At 43.0% G+C, this 12,668-nt stretch overlaps 1 protein-coding gene across 1 annotated transcript in view; it reads right to left on the bottom strand.

Annotated features, from left to right (window-relative positions):
* The window catches only part of LOC124862636 (myosin-10-like), a 92,443-nt gene that overhangs the window by 67,266 nt on the left and 12,509 nt on the right, over nt 1–12,668 (bottom strand). The gene's annotated exons all lie outside the window — the stretch shown is intronic.

Raw genomic sequence — 12,668 nt, 5'->3', positions numbered from 1 at the left:
ACAGCATCATTTCTTACTGATGTCTTACATACAAAGATAGATATTTTTGGCAGTTCACTTGAACTATCTTACCATTAACTTTCACTCATCATTGCAAAAGCAACCCCAAAAACTTATATTCATTTTATTTTCTCTGTTGACCAATCAATAAAGAGGAATTTAGCTTGGTAGTCCAATATAATCTGTATTTTGTGTATAATTTACCATCACACAAGCTGTATTTTATATATTTTGATTATGTTGTTTATTTACATTTTGTCACAGGGCTGCATGGTGGTGCAGTTGGTAGCACTGTTGCCTTGCAGCAAGAAGGACCTGGGTTCAATTCCCAGCTGGGGGTCTTTCTGCATGGAGTTTGCATGTTCTCCCTGTGCATGTGTGGATTCTCACCGGGTACTCTGGCTTCCTCCCACAGTCCAAAGACATGCCTGTTAGGTTAATTGGTCACTCTAAATTGCCCTTAGGTGTGTGCTTGGTAGTTTGTGTGTTGCCCTGCAATGGACTGGTGACCTGTCCAGGGTGTACCCTGCCTCTCACCCATAGACTGCTGGAGATAGGCACCAGCTCCACCGCAACCCATTATGGAATAAGCGGTAGAAAATGACTGACTGACTAAATAACTGTCACCACTTTAAATAAGCACTAAAACTTTTCTTCCTTCTGAATTTGAACGTATGTACTTTTGAAAATATGTAAATAAATAACAAAATGGCTTTTAGAGAAAGGTTCTCAAAGAGAATGAAAAACTGAACCACAATACTAGCCAATAAAACTGACCGTGATCTCAGTATGAGCAATGCAGTCAGAACAAAACCCCTTCTGCTCAACTTTTGCAGTGTTGATTTTAGTAATACAGCCTCTGATTACTTAATCAACTTACTAGGGTTGTCATGATACTAATATTTCAAACTCTATAGCATTTTCAAAACTGCTGCAACATTTTTTGAAGGCAAAGGGTTCCTTGTAGTTAAGACAAAGAAATATAAGTTACAATATGACAATATTTTAACTTACTTAATTAGGGCAAAACCAATAAGTAGGGGACAATTCATCCTTTGTTTAGAAAAATATATAATTTAGAAATGTAACTTTCCTGTTTGCCAAAAGAGTAGACAAGATAACACTTAGTATAGATGTCAATATCCTTCTTGCATCCTTGTATTGATTCAGTCATGCAATTATTTTATTTTATTATGTCTTATTAGATAAATAAATTACAAATACATTTACAAAAACAACATACAAATACATTTTACTACTGAGGATCATTCTATGCTAAAATAAACTGTGTAAAAAAAAAACCAGATCCGGCACATACAAAGTATATTTTTCACTGTAAACAATAATCTGGCCCATTCAAATGCCAAGTACAATTTCTGTCTTTCTGTCAATTTCACAGAATGATTTCTTTAGTTATTAACTACAGCAACAGGGTAAGTTGCTATGGGTTACTGCTTTTTTGTCAGCTTCAGCTTCTGGCTCCACCATAACCTGTGTTATCATTAGCCACATTAGCCTAAAATGCCTTTACATCTACACAGAGGAGTAATGGAGTGGGTACACTGGTTTGTTTTGTTGCTTCACTTTTTAGTAGCCAACTAAGCTGTCAGCTGATTAACATTTTCCTGCATTCATTCGTCCTGCAGTAGAATGAAGCGCGTTCAGAACGCATGATGCATGATTAGAACAGAGGGTTGTATGATTAGAATGGAGGGTTGGATGATTAGAACAGAGGGTTGGATGATTGGAACGGAGCGTTGGATGATTAGAACGGAACGTTGGATGATTAGAATGGAGGGTTGGATGATTGGAACGGAGGGTTGGATGATTAGAACGGAGGGTTGGATGATTAGAATGATTAGAACGGAGAGTTGGATGATTAGAACGGAGCGTTGGATGATTAGAACGGAGCGTTGGATGATTAGAACGGAGCGTTGGATGATTAGAACGGAACGTTGGATGATTAGAACAGAGGGTTGGATGATTAGAATGGAGGGTTGAATGATTAGAACAGAGGGTTGGATGATTGGAACGGAGCGTTGGATGATTAGAACAGAGCGTTGGATGATTAGAACGGAGGGTTGGATGATTAGAACGGAGCGTTGGATGATTAGAACGGAGCGTTGGATGATTAGAACGAAGTGTTGGATGATTAGAACGGAACGTTGGATGATTAGAATGGAGGGTTGGATGATTAGAATGATTAGAACGGAGAGTTGGATGATTAGAACGGAGCGTTGGATGATTAGAATGGAGGGTTGGATGATTAGAACGGAGCGTTTGGATGATTAGAACGGAGCGTTGGATGATTAGAATGGAGGGTTGGATGATTGGAACGGAGCGTTGGATGATTAGAACAGAGGGTTGGATGATTAGAATGATTAGAACGGAGAGTTGGATGATTAGAACGGAGCGTTGGATGATTAGAATGGAGGGTTGGATGATTAGAATGATTAGAACGGATGATTAGAACGGAGCGTTGGATGATTAGAATGGAGGGATGGATGATTGGAACGGAGCGTTGGATGATTAGAACAGAGGGTTGGATGATTAGAATGATTAGAACGGAGAGTTGGATGATTAGAACGGAACGTTGGATGATTAGAATGGAGGGTTGGATGATTAGAATGATTAGAACGGAGAGTTGGATGATTAGAACGGAGCGTTGGATGATTAGAACGGAACGTTGGATGATTAGAATGGAGGGTTGGATGATTAGAATGATTAGAACGGAGAGTTGGATGATTAGAATGGAGCGTTGGATGATTAGAATGGAGGGTTGGATGATTAGAACGGAGCGTTGGATGATTAGAACGGAGCGTTGGATGATTAGAATGGAGGGTTGGATGATTGGAACGGAGCGTTGGATGATTAGAACAGAGGGTTGGATGATTAGAATGGTTAGAACGGAGAGTTGGATGATTAGAACGGAGCGTTGGATGATTAGAATGGAAGGTTGGATGATTAGAATGATTAGAACGGATGATTAGAACGGAGCGTTGGATGATTAGAATGGAGGGATGGATGATTGGAACGGAGCGTTGGATGATTAGAACAGAGGGTTGGATGATTAGAATGATTAGAACGGAGAGTTGGATGATTAGAACGGAACGTTGGATGATTAGAATGGAGGGTTGGATGATTAGAATGATTAGAACGGAGAGTTGGATGATTAGAACGGAGCGTTGGATGATTAGAATGGAGGGTTGGATGATTGGAACGGAGCGTTGGATGATTAGAACAGAGGGTTGGATGATTAGAATGATTAGAACGGAGAGTTGGATGATTAGAACGGAGCGTTGGATGATTAGAAGGGAGCGTTGGATGATTAGAACGGAGCGTTGGATGATTAGAACGGAACGTTGGATGATTAGAATGGAGGGTTGGATGATTAGAATGATTAGAACGGAGAGTTGGATGATTAGAACGGAGCGTTGGATGATTAGAATGGAGGGTTGGATGATTAGAATGGAGGGTTGGATGATTAGAACGGAGCGTTGGATGATTAGAACGGAGCGTTGGATGATTAGAATGGAGGGTTGGATGATTGGAACGGAGCGTTGGATGATTAGAACAGAGGGTTGGATGATTAGAACGGAGCGTTGGATGATTAGAATGGAGGGTTGGATGATTGGAACGGAGCGTTGGATGATTAGAACAGAGGGTTGGATGATTAGAATGATTAGAACGGAGAGTTGGATGATTAGAACGGAGCGTTGGATGATTAGAATGGAGTGTAGGATGATTAGAATGGAGGGTTGGATGATTAGAACGGAGCGTTGGATGATTAGAACAGAGCGTTGGATGATTAGAATGGAGGGTTGGATGATTGGAACAGAGCATTGGATGATTAGAGCAGAGGGTTGGATGATTAGAATGGAGGGTTGAATGATTAGAATAGAGGGTTGGATGATTAGAACGGAACGTTGGATGATTAGAATGGAGGGTTGGATGATTGGAACGAAGCATTGGATGATTAGAACGGAACGTTGGATGATTAGAATGGAGGGTTGGATGATTAGAATGATTAGAACGGAGAGTTGGATGATTAGAACGGAGCGTTGGATGATTAGAACGGAGCGTTGGATGATTAGAATGGAGGGTTGGATGATTAGAATGGAGGGTTGGATGATTAGAACAGAGGGTTGGATGACTAGAATGATTAGAACGGAGAGTTGGATGATTAGAACAGAGGGTTGGATGATTAGAATGGAGGGTTGGATGATTAGAACGGAGCGTTGGATGATTAGAAAGGAGGGTTGGATGATTAGAATGGAGCGTTGGATGATTAGAATGGAGGGTTGGATGATTAGAATGGAGGGTTGGATGATTAGAACGGAGCGATGGATGATTAGAACGGAGCGTTGGATGATTAGAACGGAGGGTTGGATGATTGGAACAGAGCATTGGATGATTAGAACGGAGCGTTGGATGATTAGAATGGAGGGTTGGATGATTAGAATGGAGTGTTGGATGATTAGAATGGAGGGTTGGATGATTGGAACAGAGCATTGGATGATTAGAACAGAGGGTTGGATGATTAGAATGGAGGGTTGAATGATTAGAACTGAGGGTTGGATGATTGGAACGGAGCATTGGATGATTAGAACGGAGCGTTGGATGATTAGAACGGAGCGTTGGATGATTAGAGCGGAGGGTTGGATGATTAGAACGGAGGGTTGGATGATTAGAACGGAGCGTTGGATGATTAGAACGGAGCGTTGGATGATTAGAAAGGAGGGTTGGATGATTGGAACAGAGCGTTGGATGATTAGAATGGAGCGTTGGATGATTAGAATGGAGGGTTGGATGATTAGAATGGAGGGTTGGATGATTGGAACAGAGCGTTGGATGATTAGAACGGAGCGTTGGATGATTAGAATGGAGGGTTGGATGATTAGAATGGAGGGTTGGATGATTGGAACAGAGCATTGGATGATTAGAACAGAGGGTTGGATGATTAGAATGGAGGGTTGGATGATTAGAATGATTAGAACGGAGAGTTGGATGATTAGAACGGAGCGTTGGATGATTAGAATGGAGGGTTGGATGATTAGAATGGAGGGTTGGATGATTAGAACGGAGCGTTGGATGATTAGAACGGAGCGTTGGATGATTAGAATGGAGGGTTGGATGATTGGAACGGAGCGTTGGATGATTAGAACAGAGGGTTGGATGATTAGAACGGAGCGTTGGATGATTAGAATGGAGGGTTGGATGATTGGAACGGAGCGTTGGATGATTAGAACAGAGGGTTGGATGATTAGAATGATTAGAACGGAGAGTTGGATGATTAGAACGGAGCGTTGGATGATTAGAATGGAGTGTAGGATGATTAGAATGGAGGGTTGGATGATTAGAACGGAGCGTTGGATGATTAGAACGGAGCGTTGGATGATTAGAATGGAGGGTTGGATGATTGGAACAGCGCATTGGATGATTAGAGCAGAGGGTTGGATGATTAGAATGGAGGGTTGAATGATTAGAACGGAGCGATGGATGATTAGAACGGAGCGTTGGATGATTAGAAAGGAGGGTTGGATGATTGGAACAGAGCGTTGGATGATTAGAACGGAGCGTTGGATGATTAGAATGGAGGGTTGGATGATTAGAATGGAGGGTTGGATGATTGGAACAGAGCATTGGATGATTAGAACAGAGGGTTGGATGATTAGAATGGAGGGTTGGATGATTAGAATGATTAGAACGGAGAGTTGGATGATTAGAACGGAGCGTTGGATGATTAGAATGGAGGGTTGGATGATTAGAATGGAGGGTTGGATGATTAGAACGGAGCGTTGGATGATTAGAACGGAGCGTTGGATGATTAGAATGGAGGGTTGGATGATTGGAACGGAGCGTTGGATGATTAGAACAGAGGGTTGGATGATTAGAACGGAGCGTTGGATGATTAGAATGGAGGGTTGGATGATTGGAACGGAGCGTTGGATGATTAGAACAGAGGGTTGGATGATTAGAATGATTAGAACGGAGAGTTGGATGATTAGAACGGAGCGTTGGATGATTAGAATGGAGTGTAGGATGATTAGAATGGAGGGTTGGATGATTAGAACGGAGCGTTGGATGATTAGAACGGAGCGTTGGATGATTAGAATGGAGGGTTGGATGATTGGAACAGAGCATTGGATGATTAGAGCAGAGGGTTGGATGATTAGAATGGAGGGTTGAATGATTAGAACAGAGGGTTGGATGATTAGAACGGAACGTTGGATGATTAGAATGGAGGGTTGGATGATTGGAACGAAGCGTTGGATGATTAGAACGGAACGTTGGATGATTAGAATGGAGGGTTGGATGATTAGAATGATTAGAACGGAGAGTTGGATGATTAGAACGGAGCGTTGGATGATTAGAATGGAGGGTTGGATGATTAGAATGGAGGGTTGGATGATTGGAACGGAGCGTTGGATGATTAGAACAGAGGGTTGGATGACTAGAATGATTAGAACGGAGAGTTGGATGATTAGAACAGAGGGTTGGATGATTAGAATGGAGGGTTGGATGATTAGAACGGAGCGTTGGATGATTAGAAAGGAGGGTTGGATGATTAGAATGGAGCGTTGGATGATTAGAATGGAGGGTTGGATGATTAGAATGGAGGGTTGGATGATTAGAACGGAGCGATGGATGATTAGAACGGAGCGTTTGATGATTAGAACGGAGGGTTGGATGATTGGAACAGAGCGTTGGATGATTAGAACGGAACGTTGGATGATTAGAATGGAGGGTTGGATGATTAGAATGATTAGAACGGAGAGTTGGATGATTAGAACGGAGCGTTGGATGATTAGAATGGAGGGTTGGATGATTAGAATGGAGGGTTGGATGATTAGAACGGAGCGTTGGATGATTAGAACGGAGCGTTGGATGATTAGAATGGAGGGTTGGATGATTGGAACGGAGCGTTGGATGATTAGAACAGAGGGTTGGATGATTAGAACGGAGCGTTGGATGATTAGAATGGAGGGTTGGATGATTGGAACGGAGCGTTGGATGATTAGAACAGAGGGTTGGATGATTAGAATGATTAGAACGGAGAGTTGGATGATTAGAACGGAGCGTTGGATGATTAGAATGGAGTGTAGGATGATTAGAATGGAGGGTTGGATGATTAGAACGGAGCGTTGGATGATTAGAACGGAGCGTTGGATGATTAGAATGGAGGGTTGGATGATTGGAACAGAGCATTGGATGATTAGAGCGGAGGGTTGGATGATTAGAATGGAGGGTTGAATGATTAGAATAGAGGGTTGGATGATTAGAACGGAGCGTTGGATGATTAGAATGGAGGGTTGGATGATTGGAACGAAGCGTTGGATGATTAGAACGGAACGTTGGATGATTAGAATGGAGGGTTGGATGATTAGAATGATTAGAACGGAGAGTTGGATGATTAGAACGGAGCGTTGGATGATTAGAACGGAGCGTTGGATGATTAGAATGGAGGGTTGGATGATTAGAATGGAGGGTTGGATGATTAGAACAGAGGGTTGGATGACTAGAATGATTAGAACGGAGAGTTGGATGATTAGAACAGAGGGTTGGATGATTAGAATGGAGGGTTGGATGATTAGAACGGAGCGTTGGATGATTAGAATGGAGGGTTGGATGATTAGAATGGAGGGTTGGATGATTAGAATGGAGGGTTGGATGATTAGAATGGAGGGTTGGATGATTAGAACGGAGGGTTGGATGATTAGAACGGAGCGTTGGATGATTAGAACGGAGGGTTGGATGATTGGAACAGAGCATTGGATGATTAGAACGGAGCGTTGGATGATTAGAATGGAGGGTTGGATGATTAGAACGGAGCGTTGGATGATTAGAATGGAGGGTTGGATGATTGGAACAGAGCATTGGATGATTAGAACAGAGGGTTGGATGATTAGAATGGAGGGTTGAATGATTAGAACTGAGGGTTGGATGATTGGAACGGAGCATTGGATGATTAGAACGGAGCGTTGGATGATTAGAACGGAGCATTGGATGATTAGAGCGGAGGGTTGGATGATTAGAACGGAGGGTTGGATGATTAGAACGGAGCGTTGGATGATTAGAACGGAGCGTTGGATGATTAGAATGGAGGGTTGGATGATTGGAACAGAGCGTTGGATGATTAGAATGGAGCGTTGGATGATTAGAATGGAGGGTTGGATGATTAGAATGGAGGGTTGGATGATTGGAACAGAGCGTTGGATGATTAGAACGGAGCGTTGGATGATTAGAATGGAGGGTTGGATGATTAGAATGGAGGGTTGGATGATTGGAACGGAGCATTGGATGATTAGAACAGAGGGTTGGATGATTAGAATGGAGGGTTGGATGATTAGAATGATTAGAACGGAGAGTTGGATGATTAGAACGGAGCGTTGGATGATTAGAATGGAGGGTTGGATGATTAGAATGGAGGGTTGGATGATTAGAACGGAGCATTGGATGATTAGAACGGAGCGTTGGATGATTAGAATGGAGGGTTGGATGATTGGAACGGAGCGTTGGATGATTAGAACAGAGGGTTGGATGATTAGAACGGAGCGTTGGATGATTAGAATGGAGGGTTGGATGATTGGAACGGAGCGTTGGATGATTAGAACAGAGGGTTGGATGATTAGAATGATTAGAACGGAGAGTTGGATGATTAGAACGGAGCGTTGGATGATTAGAATGGAGTGTAGGATGATTAGAATGGAGGGTTGGATGATTAGAACGGAGCGTTGGATGATTAGAACGGAGCGTTGGATGATTAGAATGGAGGTTGGATGATTGGACAGCGCATTGGATGATTAGAGCAGAGGGTTGGATGATTAGAATGGAGGGTTGAATGATTAAGAACGGAGCGATGGATGATTAGAACGGAGCGTTGGATGATTAGAAAGGAGGGTTGGATGATTGAACAGAGCGGTTGGATGATTAGAACGGAGCGTTGGTATGATTTAAGAATGGAGGGTTGGATTATTAGAATGGAGGTTTGGATGATTTGGAACAGAGCATTGGATGAATTAGAACAGAGGGTTTGATGATTAGAATGGCGGGTTGGGATGATTAGAATGATTAGAACGGAGAGTTGGATGATTAGAAACGGAGCGTTGGATGATTAGAATGGAGGGTTGGCTGATTAGAATGGAGGGTTGGATGATTTAGAACGGAGCGTTGGATGATTTTAGAAACGGAGGCGTTGGATGCTTAGAATGGAGGGTTGGATGATTGGAACGGAGCGTTGGATGATTAGAACAGAGGGTTGGATGATTAGAACGGAGCGTTGGATGATTAGAATGGAGGGTTGGATGATTGGAACGGAGCGTTGGATGATTAGAACAGAGGGTTGGATGATTAGAATGATTAGAACGGAGAGTTGGATGATTAGAACGGAGCGTTGGATGATTAGAATGGAGTGTCGGATGATTAGAATGGAGGGTTGGATGATTAGAACGGAGCGTTGGATGATTAGAACGGAGCGTTGGATGATTAGAATGGAGGGTTGGATGATTGGAACAGAGCATTGGATGATTAGAGCAGAGGGTTGGATGATTAGAATGGAGGGTTGAATGATTAGAACAGAGGGTTGGATGATTAGAACGGAACGTTGGATGATTAGAATGGAGGGTTGGATGATTGGAACGGAGCGTTGGATGATTAGAACGGAACGTTGGATGATTAGAATGGAGGGTTGGATGATTAGAATGATTAGAACGGAGAGTTGGATGATTAGAACGGAGCGTTGGATGATTAGAATGGAGGGTTGGATGATTAGAATGGAGGGTTGGATGATTGGAACGGAGCGTTGGATGATTAGAACAGAGGGTTGGATGACTAGAATGATTAGAACGGAGAGTTGGATGATTAGAACAGAGGGTTGGATGATTAGAATGGAGGGTTGGATGATTAGAACGGAGCGTTGGATGATTAGAATGGAGGGTTGGATGATTAGAATGGAGGGTTGGATGATTAGAATGGAGGGTTGGATGATTAGAATGGAGGGTTGGATGATTAGAACGGAGCGTTGGATGATTAGAACGGAGCGTTGGATGATTAGAACGGAGGGTTGGATGATTGGAACAGAGCATTGGATGATTAGAACGGAGCGTTGGATGATTAGAATGGAGGGTTGGATGATTAGAATGGAGGGTTGGATGATTAGAATGGAGGGTTGGATGATTGGAACAGAGCATTGGATGATTAGAACAGAGGGTTGGATGATTAGAATGGAGGGTTGAATGATTAGAACAGAGGGTTGGATTATTGGAACGGAGCATTGGATGATTAGAACGGAGCGTTGGATGATTAGAACGGAGCGTTGGATGATTAGAACGAAGTGTTGGATGATTAGAACGGAGGGTTGGATGATTAGAACGGAGCGTTGGATGATTAGAACGGAGCGTTGGATGATTAGAAAGGAGGGTTGGATGATTGGAACAGAGCGTTGGATGATTAGAACGGAGCGTTGGATGATTAGAATGGAGGGTTGGATGATTAGAATGGAGGGTTGGATGATTGGAACAGAGCGTTGGATGATTAGAACGGAGCGTTGGATGATTAGAATGGAGGGTTGGATGATTAGAATGGAGGGTTGGATGATTGGAACAGAGCATTGGATGATTAGAACAGAGGGTTGGATGATTAGAATGGAGGGTTGAATGATTAGAATGGAGGGTTGGATGATTGGAACAGAGCGTTGGATGATTAGAACGGAGCGTTGGATGATTAGAATGGAGGGTTGGATGATTAGAATGGAGGGTTGGATGATTGGAACAGAGCGTTGGATGATTAGAACGGAGCGTTGGATGATTAGAATGGAGGGTTGGATGATTAGAATGGAGGGTTTGATGATTGGAACAGAGCATTGGATGATTAGAACAGAGGGTTGGATGATTAGAATGGAGGGTTGAATGATTAGAACAGAGGGTTGGATGATTGGAACGGAGCGTTGGATGATTAGAACGGAGCGTTGGATGATTAGAACGGAGGGTTGGATGATTAGAACGGAGCGTTGGATGATTAGAACGGAGCGTTGGATGATTAGAACGGAGGGTTGGATGATTAGAACGGAGCGTTGGATGATTAGAACGGAGCGTTGGATGATTAGAACGAAGTGTTGGATGATTAGAACGGAGGGTTGGATGATTAGAACGGAGCGTTGGATGATTAGAATGGAGGGTTGGATGATTGGAACGGAGCGTTGGATGATTAGAACAGAGGGTTGGATGATTAGAATGATTAGAACGGAGAGTTGGATGATTAGAACGGAGCGTTGGATGATTAGAATGGAGTGTAGGATGATTAGAATGGAGGGTTGGATGATTAGAACGGAGCGTTGGATGATTAGAACGGAGCGTTGGATGATTAGAATGGAGGGTTGGATGATTGGAACAGAGCATTGGATGATTAGAGCAGAGGGTTGGATGATTAGAATGGAGGGTTGAATGATTAGAACAGAGGGTTGGATGATTAGAACGGAACGTTGGATGATTAGAATGGAGGGTTGGATGATTGGAACGAAGCGTTGGATGATTAGAACGGAACGTTGGATGATTAGAATGGAGGGTTGGATGATTAGAATGATTAGAACGGAGAGTTGGATGATTAGAACGGAGCGTTGGATGATTAGAATGGAGGGTTGGATGATTAGAATGGAGGGTTGGATGATTGGAACGGAGCGTTGGATGATTAGAACAGAGGGTTGGATGACTAGAATGATTAGAACGGAGAGTTGGATGATTAGAACAGAGGGTTGGATGATTAGAATGGAGGGTTGGATGATTAGAACGGAGCGTTGGATGATTAGAATGGAGGGTTGGATGATTAGAATGGAGCGTTGGATGATTAGAATGGAGGGTTGGATGATTAGAATGGAGGGTTGGATGATTAGAACGGAGCGTTGGATGATTAGAACGGAGCGTTGGATGATTAGAACGGAGGGTTGGATGATTGGAACAGAGCATTGGATGATTAGAACGGAGCGTTGGATGATTAGAATGGAGGGTTGGATGATTAGAATGGAGTGTTGGATGATTAGAATGGAGGGTTGGATGATTGGAACAGAGCATTGGATGATTAGAACAGAGGGTTGGATGATTAGAATGGAGGGTTGAATGATTAGAACAGAGGGTTGGATTATTGGAACGGAGCATTGGATGATTAGAACGGAGCGTTGGATGATTAGAACGGAGCGTTGGATGATTAGAACGGAGCGATGGATGATTAGAACGGAGCGTTGGATGATTAGAAAGGAGGGTTGGATGATTGGAACAGAGCGTTGGATGATTAGAACGGAGCGTTGGATGATTAGAATGGAGGGTTGGATGATTAGAATGAAGGGTTGGATGATTGGAACAGAGCGTTGGATGATTAGAACGGAGCGTTGGATGATTAGAATGGAGGGTTGGATGATTAGAATGGAGGGTTGGATGATTGGAACAGAGCATTGGATGATTAGAACAGAGGGTTGGATGATTAGAATGGAGGGTTGAATGATTAGAATGGAGGGTTGGATGATTGGAACAGAGCGTTGGATGATTAGAACGGAGCGTTGGATGATTAGAATGGAGGGTTGGATGATTAGAATGGAGGGTTGGATGATTGGAACAGAGCGTTGGATGATTAGAACGGAGCGTTGGATGATTAGAATGGAGGGTTGGATGATTAGAATG

This window comes from Girardinichthys multiradiatus, chromosome X (assembly GCF_021462225.1).
Source record: "Girardinichthys multiradiatus isolate DD_20200921_A chromosome X, DD_fGirMul_XY1, whole genome shotgun sequence".
NCBI lineage: Eukaryota > Metazoa > Chordata > Actinopteri > Cyprinodontiformes > Goodeidae > Girardinichthys > Girardinichthys multiradiatus.
Note: the sequence above shows the minus strand (reverse complement) of the source record. Positions and strands in the feature narration are given on the sequence as shown.